At 46.2% G+C, this 15,436-nt stretch overlaps 1 long non-coding RNA gene across 1 annotated transcript; it reads left to right on the top strand.

Annotated features, from left to right (window-relative positions):
* The first annotated feature begins 4,705 nt into the window (after nt 1–4,705).
* LOC142254961 (uncharacterized) lies at nt 4,706–14,349 on the top strand. The gene is made up of 3 exons (XR_012727328.1): nt 4,706–4,900; nt 14,010–14,124; nt 14,288–14,349. It is a non-coding gene; the product is annotated as an uncharacterized LOC142254961 (long non-coding RNA).
* The last annotated feature ends 1,087 nt before the right edge of the window (nt 14,350–15,436 follow it).

Here is a 15,436-nt window from a genome sequence, read left to right as displayed (position 1 = left end):
CACGGACCCAGTTCCAACGTTTTCTTTGCACTTGGACAGCCGTGGTTAGATAGCCGGTGTCCCCGCCACCACGGGCCCAGCAAGAACATTGTACACGGTGAGGAAACTTTTGGTTTTTCTAAATTAAATTAAATTAAATTTAATTTAAATTAAATTAAATTTTTGCATAAAAATTATATCAGGGACTGGACAACCTCAGATGAAAACCCACAGATGCCTCTCGAAACTTGTTCACAATTAATGGATGGGGTCAGCATTAAATGTACCTACCTCTCCAGCTGTAAAAGTCCTATGTGGATGATGAAATGTTGGAAGTAGTACTCACACCACCCTGCGGGAAAATGCATGGACAGATTTTAATTAAATGAGATAATGAATATTATATATCTCGTCAGCACATATATTTCTACAGTGAAGCGCTCAGATTGCAGATATATATACAGGCACACAGATAATGTATGGGTGTGTGAAGGAGGACAGACGCCGGGCTTGTCTCTGTTAGTCACAGCTCAGCAGCTAGCATTGCATCAGGCCTATAAAGATTGGGGCAGAAGAGTTTTGTCTATGTGTGTATCTCAAGTGTCCAACATCCAGCAGGATATGTGCACATGTTTAGGATTGGGTGCGGAAATTTCTGCACCATTACTGCATGACTTGGGAAAAATAAACACCAAAGGAAGAATACAAGCCTATGCCAATCACAATTCTAATATATAATCTGTGTGTGTGTGTGTGTGTGTGTGTGTGTGTGTGTGTGTGTCGCCTAAAGGAATCCGCACCGTCGCATTTACAATCACAAAACTTTGCACAGACGCCCCATGTGATTCAGGGAACATCATAGACTATGTTTTGACAAGAAAATTTAACCCCGCGCTTTACAGTTACTCTCCAAACAACATGCCTCCATTAAAGTGACTGGAGCTGTGAGCTACAGGCTATTAATTGGATCTGTGGTTGGTTGCTATAGGAACAAAGGACATTCATAGTATAAGAGGCTTATGTGTGAGGTAATATGATGTCGGTGGAGAGACAGACACAGACTGAGGGACATACAGACAGAGACAAACAGACAGGTACAAACAGAGAAAGAGGCACACAGGGAAAGAGACAGAGACAAACAGAGACAGATAGGAAAGAAAAAGCCAGCCACACAGACAGAAAGAGACAGACAAAAAGACACACGGGGAAAGAGACAGGCAGAGGCAAACAAGGAAAGAGACAGAGAGACAGACGGGGAAAGAGACAGACCTAGAAAGAGACAGACAGCAAAGAGACAGACAGCAAAAGAGACAGACAGAGACAGACAAAGACAGATGGGGAATTAGACAGATGGAGAAAGAGACAGATAAAGATAGACAAGGAAAGAGACAGACGAGGAAAGAGACAGACAGGGAAAAAGACAGGGAAAGAGACAGACAGGGAGACAGACAGGGAAAGATAGGGAAAGAGACAGACGGCAAAAGAGACAGACACAGACACATAGATAGAGAAAGAGACAGACAGACACAGATATAGAGACAGACAGAGATAGAGAGAGACAGACAGACACAGAGATAGAGACAGACAGACACAGAGATAGAGACAGACAGACACAGAGACACAAAGATAGAGAGAGACAGAGAGACTGATACAGAGACAGACAGAGAGATAGACACAGACAGACACACAGAGACAGACAGGGAAAGAGACAGAGAGAAAGACAGAGACACACAGACAGAGACTGGGAGAGAGACAGAGAGACAGTTACTATCCCGGACAACACCCGGGTACTACAGCTAGTAAAAAATATATTTTATTCAATATGAATTAAAAAGGTTCAATTGAAGGAAGAAACTACAACAAATGCAAGGAAAAAACACAAGAGGGACACCTGGCAGGCTCTGCTGGTAAGGCACATGGAATAATAAATAGTGAATATGTAGCCAAAGGCAAGTGCTAATCAAATAATATGAAATATATTAAATTACCTATATGCTGTGTAATAAATAATTCATAAAAAGATTAAATATATTAAGAATAATGCAGTGCATCACAATAATAGTGTCCAAAGGGGTAACTAATAACAATAATAAGATGACAGACACTGTCAAAAAATAGCTACAAAAAATCAATGTAGAAAGAGGCACTCGACGCGCGTTTTGCAGGAAAACGCGCGTCGAGTGCGATGGACCCGGCCCTTACTTGTGGCTCTCTGAACTGGTGTATGTGTTCATACTGAGGCACTTGCCTCTTTCTACATCGATTTTTTTTACACACTAGTGTCTGTCATCTTAGTATTGTTATTAGTTATCCTTTGGACACTATTATTGTGATGCACTGCATTATTAATATATTTAATTTTTTTATGAATTCTTTATCAGCACAGCATATAGATATATTAATATATTTCATATGTTTTGATTAGCACTTGCGTTTGGCTACATAGTCACTATTTATTATTCCATGTGCCTTACCAGCAGCGCCTGCCAGGTGTCCCCCTTGTATCTTTTCCTTGCACTTGTAGTTTCTTGCTTTAATTGAACCTTTTTAATTCATATTGACTAAAATATATTTTTATTGTGTCTGGCATAGGCTTGAATTCTTCCTTCTTTAGTTGTTCTTTGTGCTTGCTGCCTTTATGTATGGGTTGTGATAAAGCTTTTAATGGTGGGGTAAAAATGCAGCAGCAAAAACACGCCTTTGTGTAATGCTCGCCGCTAGAGATGGTACTGTGGTAAGCAAAAGTCAACCCACTGGACCACAGATAGAGCCCAGGCCTACACTTTAATGCGGTAGAGTCCGGGACTATCGCAGGTTACCCCCAGGGCAGGGGCGGACACAGGAGCAGACAGGCTGAGTCTCGAGTGTTTACAGGGACACCAGGGTAGCTTGAGGCAGACAAAACAGGCCGGACAGACAGGCAGAATCACTAGCAAGGCTGGGACCATCAGAGTGGCCAGGACAGACACTTTCACTAGTGCGAACAGGGCAGTACCGACAGGTAGCAGGTACTAACAAGACTGGACGGACAGGTAGCAGGAACAGGCAGGACAGGAGTGGAAGCAGATGCCAACAGGGCAGGACAGAACTGGAACCAGGTACAGGCTTGACAGAATAGACAAGGGGACCTGACAACTAGCTGGCTAGAGCACTGGACACTAACTAGCTAAACTAGGGTGTTGATGAGGCACCTCCCCTAGTAGGAGAGTGCCTTAAGTACCCAGTGCCTCTCAACGATAGGCTGAGAGGCACTTCCTGGGAGTGATGTGCTGGCCCTTTAAGAAAAGCGCAGCGGTTTGCGCACGCGCCCTAGGAGCACTCCCAAAGGACCTGTACAGCGTGCACAGGCCCCGGGAGGGGGAAGTAGGTGGCAACCACGAGGAGGAGCGGCAGGGACGCTGAGCAGCAGGGAGGGAGCCAGCCATGATGAGTGAGCAAGCGTCCCTCAAGGGAGAGGAGCAAGGAGTGCAGAGTACATTTTGCTGAGTTTTTAGTGCGTTTTTGCTGCAGATTTTTCCCATTCATTAGAATGGATGAAATCTGCAGCAAAAACACTGCAAAGAATTAACATGCTAAATCTGCACCAAATCTGCAAGTAAAAAATATGCAATGTGTGCATGAGAGTTCAGGATTCTCCTTCACTTTCTTTAGCATCAGGAAACCCTTCAGGTTTTGTGACAAATCTGCACTGAAAAACAAATCAAAAATTGGATAAAAAAGCAACGTGTGCACACAGCCTTAATGAGGCTTTCTGTTTCTGGCTACAGTTTGGATTAAAAAAACAACTTACTGCAGCTTTACTCACCCTCTCTGTGTCCATCACTCAGTCTCCACTGGTCCTGGTTGTCTGCAGCACTGACATCATATCGACAGCGCTGCAGCCAAACAGTGAGCTCAGTGGTTCTGACCGAGTTAACGGTACAAGCCGATGAGCTACCTGATTTGCATGCATTTCGGTCGACATGATGTCAACGTTGCAGACGATAACAGACCCAGACTCGCACTGGACCCAAGAAGGGTGAGTAAAGCACAGTTTGTTTTTTTTTAAAGCCTGGGTTTTTCTGAAACTAAATGCATGAAGATGACCTAATAAAAATAACATTTGTGCTCTATTTTGACACACGCAAAAGAGTGGAGACACTTTTTGGCACTGGAGAAAGTCCCGTTCGAGACAAATCAGCGATTCTCAAACCGGGCGCGGTCTCTTGACCCAAACTCGTCATTGGCATATATGAGGACATTATGTTTGGGTCAGGAGACATCGCGGTTTATTGACTGTGAATATCAGACGTGTGACACAGGCCTAGATTAGAAGAAAACCCTTTCAAGTGATTTACACATATATAAAAGCAGAAATGTCCATAGCAACAACTTGGCAGAGTGAAAGAAAATGGAGTCCTCCATGGCAACCAATCAGATTCCATCTTTCATTATTTTCAAGTCCAACGGAAAATAAAACGAGCCATCTGATTGGCTGTTTTGTGTAAACACATCTACATCTATTTGCCCTCGTTTTTAAAAAATACCCAGTTTCTCCCATGAACTTGTAGCTGACTTTCAGCATCTAAACCCTGCACAAATGAAGCTTTTTTTTATTTGCTTTTACCGACAACTCGACAACTTCCGCCAGGCGAAATCACGTGACAGTAGCCGTAGTCCAAAATGGCGTCACATTGGCTTCAGTTTGGGCGGAAGTGACGTGAGTTGCGTATGACGTTGCAAAAAAGTGGGCGGTCTCAGTAGTTTCTGGCTGTGAGTGTTTGTGCGTCACTTGCTTACAGCGGAGTCTCCGGTCCCGCCCCGGGCAGCGGCAGCAGGTCTCTGACCGGGAGATCCGATCCCTCCACCCGCTGAGGCCGACATGGATTTCATGAACGTACTGAAGGTGGCGGCCTCTAAGCAGAGTAATGATGGCGTCTCGGTAAGTGAGGGCAGGGGGCGCTGTTTGCCTGTGGAGGAGGGAGGGCTAACAGCTGAGTGTCAGGAGGAGAGGGGGGTCATGGTCGCCTGGGAAAGTGGACTGGGCGATATTTTTTTTTAGCTGCGACCTTTTTGGTCTCTGCCACATAAGCTAATGCAAATGTTGCTGAGATTGTCGCAGGTTTGTCGCTGTCTGCGGTGATTTCCGTGGCCACAAACTGGGGCAGTGTTTACTAACTACAACTCCTCATGTTCTGTAACAGCTGCTGCAAAAGGGATCAGCAGTGCGAGGATGGATGATGGGGGGAGTAGTATCAGCAGGGGCAGTGTGAGGATGGATGATGGGGGGAGTAGTATCAGCAGGGGCAGTGTGAGGATGCATGATGGGGGGAGTAGTATCAGCAGGGGCAGTGTGAGGATGGATGATGGGGGGAGTAGTATCAGCAGGGGCAGTGTGAGGATGGATGATGGGGGGAGTAGTATCAGCAGGGGCAGTGTGAGGATGGATGATGGGGGGAGTAGTATCAGCAGGGGCAGTGTGAGGATGGATGATGGGGGGAGTAGTATCAGCAGGGGCAGTGTGAGGATGGATGATGGGGGGAGTAGTATCAGCAGGGGCAGTGTGAGGATGGATGATGGGGGGAGTAGTATCAGCAGGGGCAGTGCGAGGATGGATGATGGGGGGAGTAGTATCAGCAGGGGCAGTGCGAGGATGGATGATGGGGGGAGTAGTATCAGCAGGGGCAGTGTGAGGATGGATGATGGGGGGAGTAGTATCAGCAGGGGCAGTGTGAGGATGGATGATGGGGGGAGTAGTATCAGCAGGGGCAGTGTGAGGATGGATGATGGGGGGAGTAGTATCAGCAGGGGCAGTGTGAGGGTGGATGATGGGGGGAGTAGTATCAGCAGGGGCAGTGTGAGGGTGGATGATGGGGGGAGTAGTATCAGCAGGGGCAGCGTGAGGGTGGATGATGGGGTCAGTAGTAGTATCAGCAAGGGCAGCGTGAGGATGGATGATGGGGTCAGTAGTAGTATCAGCAAGGGCAGCGTGAGGATGGATGATGGGGTCAGTAGTAGTAGTATCAGCAAGGGCAGTGTGAGGATGGATGATGGGGTCAGTAGTAGTAGTATCAGCAGGGGCAGTGTGAGGATGGATGATGGGGTCAGTAGTAGTAGTATCAGCAGGGGCAGTGTGAGGATGGATGATGGGGTCAGTAGTAGTATCAGCAAGGACAGTGTGAGGATGGATGATGGGGTCAGTAGTAGTATCAGCAAGGACAGTGTGAGGATGGATGATGGGGTCAGTAGTAGTAGTATCAGCAAGGACAGTGTGAGGATGGATGATGGGGTCAGTAGTAGTATCAGCAAGGACAGTGTGAGGATGGATGATGGGGTCAGTAGTAGTATCAGCAAAGACAGTGTGAGGATGGATGATGGGGTCAGTAGTAGTATCAGCAAGGACAGTGTGAGGATGGATGATGGGGTCAGTAGTAGTATCAGCAAGGACAGTGTGAGGATGGATGATGGGGTCAGTAGTAGTATCAGCAAGGACAGTGTGAGGATGGATGATGGGGTCAGTAGTAGTAGTATCAGCAAGGACAGTGTGAGGATGGATGATGGGGTCAGTAGTAGTATCAGCAAGGACAGTGTGAGGATGGATGATGGGGTCAGTAGTAGTAGTATCAGCAAGGACAGTGTGAGGATGGATGATGGGGTCAGTAGTAGTAGCATCAGCAGGGGCAGTGTGAGGATGGATGATGGGGTCAGTAGTAGTAGTATCAGCAAGGACAGTGTGAGGATGGATGATGGGGTCAGTAGTAGTAGCATCAGCAGGGGCAGTGTGAGGATGGATGATGGGGTCAGTAGTAGTAGTATCAGCAAGGACAGTGTGAGGATGGATGATGGGGTCAGTAGTAGTAGCATCAGCAGGGGCAGTGTGAGGATGGATGATGGGGTCAGTAGTAGTAGTATCAGCAAGGACAGTGTGAGGATGGATGATGGGGTCAGTAGTAGTAGCATCAGCAGGGGCAGTGTGAGGATGGATGATGGGGTCAGTAGTAGTAGTATCAGCAAGGACAGTGTGAGGATGGATGATGAGGGGACTGGTATCAGCAGGGGCAGTGTGAGGATGGGGTCAGTAGTAGTTACAGCTGGTGTTACGCTTTCCTTACACGAGGCTCGGTGGGGGGAGGGGACGATGCTTCGTCAGCAGCTGACTCTCCAAATCATCCGCTGTCTCCCTACAACCTGTTCGCTGCTGAGTTATTTTCAGTCGCTCACACAAGTGTTCGGGGCTGGTGCACCATTCAGGTTTTTATGTATTTTATTTTTTTGGGAGCCAAAACCAACAGCGTCGCCTGTCGTGCAAAATCTGCAGACAGTCCACCCCTGATTGCTGCCGAGCATGTGCTTTTAAATGTGTTTCACCTGAATTTGCTGAAATATTGCAGAAATTTGTGACATTGCTTCCCCTTATAATCTAAATCTGGTTCTGTAAGTCGCGTAAAAGATGAATCTTGCAGAAGAGAAGCGCTGCGGGATTGCTGGGCGTTTTCCATGCGGAATTTCTAAGCTGAAATCAGCGTTTCTGCATCTAAAATCCGCACATATTCTGCAAATCCCGGGACACAGGTGTAACTGGAAAATGTAGGATCCTCTTTGAAATGTGTAAAATGCGCTCCTGACAGTCACATGATGCAGGTTTGAAAATGGTAATAATGAAAAAAAATCCACTTTGCTGGTAACGTAAAACGCGTCAGTTTTGGGGAAAATCATCACCTAATAGACAACACGAGATAACAGCTGAAAGGAAATCCATAGAGCTGGAAAAAAATCAATAAAACAAAAAATGTAAAATAAACAAACAATCCTTCTGTAAAAACTACAGCTCCATCCAAAACCGCAGCATATCGCTTCCCCCGTGCAGAATCGCTGCATTATTCCTTCAGGTTTCTCCACCATAAACCCACGGTAATTATTTTTTTTTCATTAGTATTTTTGGTGCAGATTATTATTATTATTATTATTATTATTATTATTATTATTATGCTCTTGGGCTGCTGGAATTCTGTACTTCATGTCACAATTGCATTTTTCCATGTTTTTTTTTTTTTCTTTTTTTGTTTTCTTCAGGCGCTACAGAGGAGCCTACCCAAAAAAACAGTGCAAAGGTGTCCTTAAGCCCAGCCCTTTTTTTTGCGCAAACCCCCCCCCCCCCAAAACCTTGCATGGCCTAAAACTGCATATTATACACATCCATGGCTCGGGACTTGCGCTGCTCCGAGGCTTGTAGGATGGGGAGAAAAAAAATTGACGTAAGGCTATGTGCACACGTTGCTTTTTTTTCAGCGCGGAAAAAAACGCACCCTCTGGCAGAGGGGAGAATTGTAAACAATGCTTTTTGAGAAAAATGCATCGAAAACGCATGCGTTTTTCATGCATTTTTTTAGGTGCGTTTTTTTTAAGACTTGTCAGTGTTAATAAAGTTGGTTGAACACAGACCTTTAAGAAAAAAAACCTGTGATGTCATTTCCTTCTTCTCCACATTCTGTTTGGATAAATGGGAGGGCTTGGAATGGAAGGAGCACCATTTGAATTTTGGAAAAGTTGAAATAAACTTTGTGCACCATGTCACATTAGCAGGGCCCCTTGGGTACCTATACGTCAGAAAACCCCCACAAGTGACCCCATTTTGGAATCTGCAGCCCTCAAGGATTTTATTCAGGAGTATATTAAGCATTTTGAATCCACAGCTACTTCACCCAAAATGTTGCTGTAGCAACAATATTCTCACTTTTAGGCTATGTGGCCGTGATCCAGCGACACGGCGTCTAGTACACAGTGCCAGCCTTCCTGCAGAGATGTGAGTGTTGTCCACGGGAGAACGCAGCTGCCCATGCCCACGATTTGGGTTCAGGCTGCTGTGGACTTTAGCTCTATTCTACCTGCAGAGAGCACTCTCGTCTCTACAGCATAAATTGACATGCTGAGGCTCGGGAAGCCACGCCGCAGGTCCAGTGTATGCTGCAGAGAAAAGAAGCACAGTGGGCATGGGATCTCCAAAAATCCATCCACTGTGCTTCTACTGCACAACGCAGCGTTATGGACGCAGGGAAAACACTCAGCGCCCAAACCACTGCAAAACCTGATTGTGGGCACACAGCCAAAAAAGCGTCAATGGATGAATGGATGTCAAATATATATAACGTCCCACCCCCGCCTGCATATTCTAAGCTGGCACCTTTAGTACCTTTCATGTGGCACTAAAGGGTGCCTAGCTTAGTATTTATCAAAAAAAAAAATGAAAAAAATGGCGTGGGGTCCCCCCTATTTTTGATAGCCAGTCAGGGTAAAGCAGACAGCTGTAGCCTGCAAACCACAGCTGGCAGCTTCATCTTGTCTGGTGATCAATTTGGAGGGCTCCCCAGGCTTTTTTTTTTTATTTATAAATAAAGAATTAAAAAAAAAAAATAACGTGGGGTCCCCCAAATTAGATCACCAGCCAAGGTGAAGCTGACAGCTGGGGTCTGGTATTCTCAGGGTGGGAAGAGCCATGGTTATTGGACTCTTCCAAACCTAAAAATAGCAGGCCACAGCCGCCCCAGACGTGGCGCATCCATTAGATGCGCCAATCCTGGCGCTTCGCCCCAACCCATCCCGCGCCCTGGTGCGTTGGCAAACTGGGTAATAAATGGGGTTGATACCAGATGTGTAATGTCACCTGGCATCAAGCCCAGCAATTAGTGATGTCACGGCGTCTATCAGATACCAGACATAACTAATTGACAGTAAACAAAAGAAAGAAAAATGACAAACATTTTTATTAGAAAAAACACTCCCCAAATCATACCCTCGTTCACCAATTTAATAAAAAAAATTTGAAAAAAAAATGGGTCCGCAGAAACCCATTTGGACGTCCCACGTCGGCTCTGGACCTTCTAGAATATGGGGGCACATTCAGGGAACGTATCCCCCATTTTCTAGGAGGGCAGACCCTCCATTTGAGGAGAGTGGGTGCCACAAATCTGCACCCACTCTCCCCGGGTCACAGCTGCAGAGTGCGAGCAGCCAGCACAGCTCTCTGAACACAGTGCTGGCTGTCAGCTGCTCTGCTCATGTGACCGCACTGACCGGCGTCTGCTGTGAAGGAGGAGGGGGCCGCGGGGGATCAGCGCTGCGACCGGACAGGTAAGGGGGAATCCAGGGGGGAATAGGGGGTGACCTGGCAGGGCCTGGGGGGCATTTTTCTGTCGCATGTCTCAAGGCACATGCAACAGAAATCATAGGAGTAGGTTGCGGCCGGTGCGCGCGGCCATTTTGGATTTTCGGGAGGGGGGTCGGGGCGGGCACTTTGGCGACACCGGGGGCTTTCCAGGACTTTGCCAGGAAGTGAGGTCAACAGGAAACCTCTTGACCTCACTTCCAGGTAAATGCCTGCGTTCTGTATGCCGACAAAGCCCGCGGACCGCAACAAAAAAGCAGCTCACTGCGGTGTAGCTGCGTTCTGACCCACATAATTGATTTAATGGGGGAGAGAACGCAGCCACACCGCACAAAAGAAGTGACATGCTGCTTTTCTTTCCGCACCGATTTTTGGCATCCAAAACGCTGCGTTTTAGAAACGAAGCATGTGCACTGATTTTTCGGCTTTCTCATACACTTTGCTGGGAAAGCTGAATGCATGCAATTTGCCACTGAAACGCTGCGGTTCTAAACGCAGCGTTTCCGCGCTAAAAAAACGCAACGTGTGCACACAGCCTAATACGGGGTATCTGTCCCAAGGGGAGAGGATCCTGCTGCACAGCACAAACAATACACAGCAGAGCGCACAGCTCCTAGGACGCTGGTATTACGGACGGACTTACCCGGGTTTCAGGATCTGTGCCGTGTGACTGGTGCGCGAGGCCTCTGTACCGCCTGCAAACAGTAATTTTGAGCCGCACAGTCATGGACCATGTGACAAAGCTGTGTTTTTGTTTTTTTAATTTAAACTATAAAGTTGTGCAGCTAAAAACCTGCTGTACGTTTTGCATTTTTGTTCTCGCACAGCACAACCCATTAACTGGTTTTAATGGAGCTGTGATCTGATTGTGGTGTTGGTGCCACCATACCCTAATATCCGCCGCACGTGTGTATGGCCAGCTCGGGGGTAGGTGCTGTCTGTGTTACTCTCTCCAATGCCACCATGCATTTTAAATGCCCTCTGCAGGGCTCCGTCCTGATGCCCGTCATTTCCCCACCACGATGCAAAAAGATATAACCGTTAAGGCCCTTAGAAAAAAGGGGAGGAAGAAACAAATGTGCAAGAATGAAAATTGGGCCGCTCAGGGAGGGGTTAAAGGATTACTAACCCTTATCTCATTTTTGGTGTGTTTAGTTTTCCTTTTTATACTTGAATGCACTCAGTGTTAAATGGCAGCTGCAAAATGTTTGCATAGTTTCTAGTCCTGGCAGGTGGCTTTCTGTTTGAAGAGTTCAGCCCCACAACCCGTACTGGTCTGGGCCCATATTGATCATGCTGAGGTTGGGGGTCCATATAGACCCTTACGTCTACGTCATACATACATGTGGGCCATCTGATTTACATCTAATGATGAGCGAGTTTCAAAATACTCAGATTCGCGATACTCGTAATGAGTACTGTCTAAAGGGTCCTTTACACGCTGCGACATCGCTAGCGAGCTCGTTAGCGATGTGACACGCCAGATCACAACTAAGATTTGACCAGATCGCACATAGGTCAATTTCATAGCGCCGGTCACATGTGCGATCTCGACAAATCGCATGTGCGATCTGGCGTGTTACATCGCTAACGAGATCGCTAGCGATGTCGCAGCGTGTAAAGTACCCTTAAAACTCGCGTATACATTCCGAATAGCGTGTGCAATGCAAGTCAATGGGGAATACTCACAAAGTAACGAGTATCTGGAATGTCGTACTATTCGTGCGAGTAGTGAATAGTGCGGCATTCATGTTACTCATTACCTTGCATTACACACGCTATTCGCAATGCATACGTGAGTATTAGACAGTGCTCGTTACACCTATCGCGAATCAGAGTATTTCGAAACTTGCTCATCATTAATTATATCATGAATTTGGATGTACGGCATTCATGAGGGGCAGTGATAAAGGGACTGAGGTTTTCGAGGCTGGTATTGGGGATTGCACCGCGTGCTGGTTACTTTCAGGGTGCAGTCATTTCACCATAAAACTCTAGGAAGTTCCTGATCAGCGAGCGATGAAGCATTAGTAAACCGGAAGTGATCTCGAGATTAGCCGAGAGCGCGGAGGATTTTTCTCCGTTCAGACGACTGTTCTTTTGGTTGTTATGCAGAAGCCCAAACACAGACTAATTGTAGCACCGTATATTGGGGCCGTGGTGCCATGATTGCAGAGCGGCACTGCGCCAGCGCTGATGATACCGTTTCATCATCACAGGAGCAGAACCCACCGCTGTAGCCACCAAACCCACATCAGGCAGGCGATGGTAGAAATACTGCCGATATCTGACCTGGTGGAACCGGTCATCCATGTTGTAGTCCAACGTGCGGCTGTGGCCACTAATATCATACATTTCCCTATAGACCACTTTGGGGAGAACTGCAGCCGTTTCCCATAAGGACAGTCACTCCCGTTGTTATTTTTCCACATTTGTGCAGAATATTGAACTCGCTGCTTGTTTTAACCCTTTCGATGATGACAGGTCACTTTTCGCAAATGCAAAAACGGAATTATTAATTTTAGAAAAATCATCTCGTATGGCCCCCTGCCAATGCATACATGGGGAGAATCCCTCCCAAAACTTCACGTGCATGCAATTTTTCATCAAAATGTAACGTTTTGTGTAAACATTATTCTTCTTTCTGGTGTATAGTCTAAACTCGGCCAAAACTAAGAACTCGCCCCCTCCCCATCAGATGGGTACTGCTCCATTTGTTGGATCCCTGTTCTCCAGATACACCGGTCATATTGGTGGGAATCTGCATTTTAAAGGTTTTTTTTTTTTTTTTCTGGTTTCTGAAAACTTTTGTTTCCCATCTGCAATTTGTGTTTAAAGCTTTTATAATTTTTAAGCGGACCTTTGCCCCAAAATACTGTGAAAGAAACACATCCTTAGCGTCCCTTTATTACCCTCCTCTTAGGCTGCTTTCACACATCCGGTTTAAGCAGTGCGGCTCAATCCGGCTCAAAAACCTATGCAACGGATGCGGCGAAAAAAACGGATCCTTTGCATAAGTTTTTCTATGCAGCCCGTTCGTTTTTTGCCTTATGCGGCTTTATACTGAGCATGCGCAGTGCAAAATAACGCATCCGGCGTCCATAGGCTTGCATTGTAAATCGCGCCGGATCGGCGCGATGCGTTTTTTTTCGCTGCACGAAAAAACGTGCCAGGCAATGTTCCATCCTGCTGCCGCATGGGCTAAATATGCCGCATCCGGCAAAAAACGGACGCAACGCAAGGCCATGCAGCACAATACGGCGCTAATGCAAGTCTATGCGAAAAAAAATGCAACCGGCGGCAAAAAAAAAACGGTTGCGTTTTTTTCTGCAAAGCGCCGTATTGTGCCACTCAGCAAAAACCGGATGTGTGAAAGCAGCCTTAAAGAGTGATATTCGCAGCGTATGCATCCTCGCAGTCTGCTGACCCGTCCATCGCAGAAATCAGTTTCTGCTTCTGAGTTCCTGTAAGGCTATGTGCGCATACATTTTTTTTGACGCTGCGTTTTTGGTGGCTAAAAAACGCACCCGCGGCAAAAGCACATGCGTTTTTGATCTCTGCGTTTTTCCAATGCATTGCATGGGGGGGGGGGGGCGGAAACGCAGGAAAGAATTGACATGTCCTTCTTTTCTTTTTTTAAAGCTCAAACGCAGCTAAAAAAAAAAAAAAAGAAAAAAAAGTTGTGTGCGGACAGCAAAAATGAAAACTCATAGACTTTGCTGGGGAAGCAAAGTCATGCGGTTTTGAGGCCAAAAACGCACCCGAAAAATGCACTGTGCGCACACAGCCTTAATTTGGTAGATACTTGCACATGCGAACATGGCCCAAGTCATAGGCTCGCTGAATTTCATGCATTGTACTGATGAGCTGTTTGTTTTCGCCTTTACAGAAGAGGTACAGCTTGGCAGTGGGACCCCCCAAGAAAGATCCCAAAGTCAAAGGGGTGCAGTCGGCTGCCGTCCAGGCTTTTCTCCGGCGGAAAGAAGCGGAAATCCGGAAGCAAGGTATCACCATTCCCAAAAATCTTTGTAATTATATAAGTAAAATTGTCATTTTCATCAGACTCCATGCCATGATAAGCCTCTTGTGCCAGGTATTGAGGCATCACCGGGCATTACATATTTGCCTCTTTACGTGAGATGTTTACTGTTGATTTATTGGTTTTAGACCTTCCGTAAAGGGCAGAGGGAACTTGTATCCTACTCTCCTGCCCCTAAGATTGGTCATTGGTAAGCCCTTGAGTTGCCTTTTTTTTTTTGTTAACGGGAACCTGTCACCAGGTTTGTCCCTTAAGCTGCGGCCACCACTAAACAATTTAGGAAAAAAATTCTCAGTATATGAGCCATTTAATGTGGACACAGAACCAGCCCCAATATGCTGATTCAGCGTCTGCACTACTCAAAATATTGCATCAAGGGCAAGAAGACCAGAGTATTTGTGCAAAAAATATAAAATACTTTATTAACAATCACAAACAGGAATACAAATTATTAAAACCCACCACAGGAGATAAGGGGGGGGTACATGATGTGTATTGGAATAGGGTCCCCACAAAAATGGGTTAAAGTACTGCCAGTTAGTTAACAATCAAGTAGAAAATAACAAAGATTCCATCTCTTTAAAAGAGTATATTGTAAATATGAGGAGGAAATGGCTAATAATATACCCAAAAAGGACCATACATCCCGTAGAGATGATTAGACCAGAGTCCCAGACCACCATGGAATCACCGGACAAAAGTGAGGGGAAAACATGATGACCCGGGAAGGGATCTTCCTCCTTGAGAAAGCAATAGTGCCTTCGCGAAACGCGCGTCGGTGGTGATCCTGCGTTCCTGTGTTTAGGGGATCTGTACTGATGTGGAATTAGACCTTCTTAATGTTGTTTTTGCACTTTAGGTAATTTATGGTCCCTCTTCTCATTCTGACCGTGTTTTTCCTATGTTCACATGTGACCTTTGTGGGGTTTTTTTTGTTTTTGTTTTTTTTACATACATTTTTATATACATGTTCTTTTGTATGAGGTCCTCCCTTTAACCCATTTTTCTGGGGACCCTATTCCATTACACATCATGTACCCCCCCCCCCCCCTTTCACCTGTGGTGGGTTTTAATATTTTTTATCCCTGTTTGTACAAAAATATGAAATAATTTATTAACAATCACAATATACGGGGCGGCTGTGTCAGGCTTGCATTAGATTACTACTGGAGCTGGTAGTACTGGACTAGTGGGGGGCCACCATGAAATGGACCCCAATGAGCCCATATTGATGGTCTAATTATAGGTCATCCGCATGTAAGTCCTGGACACCCAGT

Source organism: Anomaloglossus baeobatrachus, chromosome 10, assembly GCF_048569485.1.
Source record: "Anomaloglossus baeobatrachus isolate aAnoBae1 chromosome 10, aAnoBae1.hap1, whole genome shotgun sequence".
Lineage (NCBI taxonomy): Eukaryota > Metazoa > Chordata > Amphibia > Anura > Aromobatidae > Anomaloglossus > Anomaloglossus baeobatrachus.
Note: the sequence above shows the minus strand (reverse complement) of the source record. Positions and strands in the feature narration are given on the sequence as shown.